At 42.1% G+C, this 3,688-nt stretch overlaps 1 pseudogene; it reads right to left on the bottom strand.

Moving 5' to 3' along the window:
* Positions 1-1,729: 1,729 nt before the first annotated feature.
* On the bottom strand, positions 1,730-2,562 carry LOC100961686 (annotated as a pseudogene).
* Positions 2,563-3,688: the final 1,126 nt, after the last annotated feature.

Raw genomic sequence — 3,688 nt, 5'->3', positions numbered from 1 at the left:
AGCAGACTGACATTTCATAACTACATAAAGCTTTCTTTTTATTTTTATTTCACAAACCTTAATAATATAGAGCGTCTGATTTTAAATAAATGCATCCTTTAGGCTCAGCGCCTGTAGCTCAAGCGGCTAATACACCAGAGCTGGAGGTTTTGAATCCAGCCTGGGCCTGCCAAACAACAATGACAACTATAACAAAAAAAAAAAAAAAACCAGGTGTTGTGGAAGGTGCCTGTAGTCCCAGCTACTTGGGAGGCTGAGGCAAGAGGATTGCTTAAGCCCAAGAGTTTGAGGTTGCTGTGGGCTGTGATGCCATGGCACTTTACCCAGGGTGACAGCGAGACTCTGTCTCAAAAATAAATAAATAATAAATAAGTGCATTCTTTAAATAGATAATGTTGATTATACTATAAATAGCTAAAGTTTCCTGATTCCTTGTGTTCCTGTAAAAAAGCCAAGTAGCCTAGTTTTTTTCAACACCCATATTAGCATGTGGATGTGGTTTTCTCCCCTCTACCCCAGTCAGAGTCTTACTATGTCACTCTCAGTTGAATGCTGTGGCTTTCAAACTCTTGGGCTTAAGTGATTCTCTTGCCTCAGCCTCCCAAGTAGCTGGGACTACAGGCACCTGCCACAACACCCGGCTGTTATTTGGCTGTAGTTGTCACTGTTGTTTGGCAGGCCCAGGCTGGGTTCAAACCTGCCAGCTCTGATGTATGAAGCTGGCATGCTAGCTGCTGAGCTACAGGCCCTAAGCTGTGTGTGTGGTTTTCTAACCTTAGATACTAAATATTATAATTTATTTTTGTTCTCTCCCATGGTGGAAATTAAAAATGGGACCATCTTACATTAAGCATTTTCTCCTAAGTCCTCTGTAATAGTTTTAGAATATAAACATGTCATAACATGTTTTGCAAACTTGATTTATACATTCTATAAGGGGTTGAGGGAACAGGGAGACCTTTCTAGGGGTGCCAAATATTTTCCTCAGCACATTGTTCTTCTGGTCAGTGTTCATAGCATCTTCCCACCATGACTCTTTTGGAGAGTCTCCCCTGTGCCAAGGTATAATTCAGTACTGGCTCCCCCACATGGATAGAACCAGGTAGTCATGTCCATTTGTCTGGCGAGATATAGGTGAGCATGATTTACATCAGGAAGAGATCAAGATTAGACTTTATCGTTAATCAGCAACTACAATGTTCATGTTGCCAACTCCAATCACTTGTCCTGCTGCTTTCAATGCCATAGAATGGCTGCTGCTTCTGAGTTTTAAAAATATTTTCTAGATCTCTTTGAGAAAAATTATTACCCCTCTTCTCCCCCACTAACCAGGACTGAAATAACTACAGGCCACTGGTTGTATCTGAAGAATAAAAGTTAGATAGTTTTTCAGTATTTAGACATTTCGGGAGCCATGCATATGATGCTGCTCTCTGAGACAGTTGTGAGTTCTATTTGAGACCACAAGTCCCCCAGGTCCTTAAAATAGTCTTGTTCCTTGTAAGTTCTTCTTTATAAATGATTAGTTCAATGTCAGTTTCACAATAAATCACTCTGTTCCAATTTCTGAATTATGCATATAAAGTCATGAGTAGCAAGGACTCATGAAAATGTGGTTAGCCACTTCAGACAGAATATAAATTTGTTTAAAGCTGCTTCATTTATGAAGCAAACATGAACTGTTACCATCCAATGTACAAAAGTAACAGTGTACTGTAACAAGCCACAGTTACACTTCTTCAAACTCTCTTTCTTGTCATATACTTATCTCTGTCCTTTACAGTAATTTGTATATTTTTGACTGCCCTTGAAAGATTTGGGTGTTTCTTCTTCCAGTATAAAGCTCTAAAAGCAAAGCCAATTAGAATAGAAAAGAATGCTGGCAACCCTGCAGCCACCCATTGTAGGCTCAAGTCTCCAGTGGAACTGAGGGCCTTCCTATTACTGCTACTGCTGTCATTCCTAAGGGAACTGGTGGAAATGGAGATATCATAAATGGTTTTGTGACACTGAATCTGAAATCTTTTGCAGGACTTAATATTTAAGAAATCACACAATCACTGGTTTCATATGCCACCATAAAGTCCTTGAAGGCATCAGTGGGTCTATTAAAAATTCTAAAGAATTCTTCAGGAGGAAAGAGCCTAGGTTCTGGACTTGTAGATGATTTTTTTTATATTCTGAGATGAGTTTTCTTTCTCATCCTCTACAAGGTCATCCACTATGTTTACAAGCTTGTCTATGATAGGATAATTACTCAAGCCTTCAGAAATATTTGAAAACTTGTCCAGAAGATCATCAAACTGTCTAATAATTGTACTACCATCTCCTTATCCAACAATGACTCGGCAAAATATCCATCCCAGGAACATATTTGAGGGTAATCATGTAGTCTTTTGAAAGATTTGCCACCAATTTTGTGATGTATTTTACATCATTAGTCACACGATTCCTGCAGATCCCTTTGATCTTGACGAGAGGATTAAATAGAAGTAGTCAAAGATAAATGCAAGTGATAATCCAAGTTTGTGTCTTCTTCGTAAGGAAAAGCAGTGCTGCCATCCAGCCCAGACAGTGGTGGGACAACTCCAGTCAATGGTTCTCAACCTTCCTAATGCCACTATCTTATAATACAGTCCAAAGGGATCGTGACCCACAGGTTGAGAACCGCTGGCTCAGCTGTTCTGGAGCTCCAGCATATTGCCCAAGCAGTGGTGCAGATAGTCCCTGCATTGAGTATCCTGTGAGCAGTGCTCTCTCCACTGCCAGCACTTCCCACAGTGCTCCCATCATGTGCAAAGCTTGAATGAAGCCCCCTTCACTTTAAGTCTTTTTATCCTTTGAGGATAGGTATGTTTCTTGCAGCTTACAGTTATCTTTCCTGAGCTTTTGTATCTAGTCAGCCAGCCTGTACCTCTTTAGAGAAGTATTAAAGACATTCACTGCAGACAGTTCTGACTGAGAGTTCCAGCTAAACTCACTCAGACAGCACAAACGACACCCACTCAAACAAATTCAGAGAGTCACCAGGGTCACTGGGCACAAAAACCAGGCAAGGGCTTTCCAGGGGGCTGGGATAGGTCCCTTCTAGTAGGAATGGGATTTAGGGGAGACCACACCCTCCCACACTGAAGTTAAAACTGTTTTGCCACTGTTTCCTCTTGCAGTAGTGGTGGCTTGGTTCAGTCGCCCTATTAATTCAGCAGCCTTTCAGAGAACTTGCCAAATACTCCAGCTTCTGCAGGGGGCAGGCTGTCAGGCAATCAGAGGGGGAGAAGTGTGGGCTGTGGGCTCAGGACTGCAGAGAGAATATTTGTTAACTTTTGTGCGAGGCAGGATGGGGACTGGAATCAGAGGTATAAGTTCCCATGTGTAAGAGAGCCAAGACCTGTGGATCTCTGCCCTGGGGTGAGGTGAGAGGTCCTTTGTTCCCTGCTGGCTCACAAAGTCTGTGACAGGCCTCCTGGTTGGGAGAAAGGTCTCCTGTCCCCTTGGCAATAGGTGCCTTCAGACTAATTGCTTCATACCTGATCTCTGTGATCTTTCTTCTTTCGTGGCCTCACTGTTTGTCTTGGTGAGGATGATGTGCTTTCTGATTTCTTCTCCTTGTGCTCAACTCCCCATTTTTGACTTCTCTGAGTTTACTTCAGTCCACCTTTTCTCCTTCTGGACAGGAGCTTCTGGTAAA

This window comes from Otolemur garnettii, unplaced genomic scaffold (genome assembly GCF_000181295.1).
Source record: "Otolemur garnettii isolate 467f Iridium unplaced genomic scaffold, OtoGar3 scaffold00154, whole genome shotgun sequence".
Taxonomy (NCBI): Eukaryota; Metazoa; Chordata; class Mammalia; order Primates; family Galagidae; genus Otolemur; species Otolemur garnettii.
Note: the sequence above shows the minus strand (reverse complement) of the source record. Positions and strands in the feature narration are given on the sequence as shown.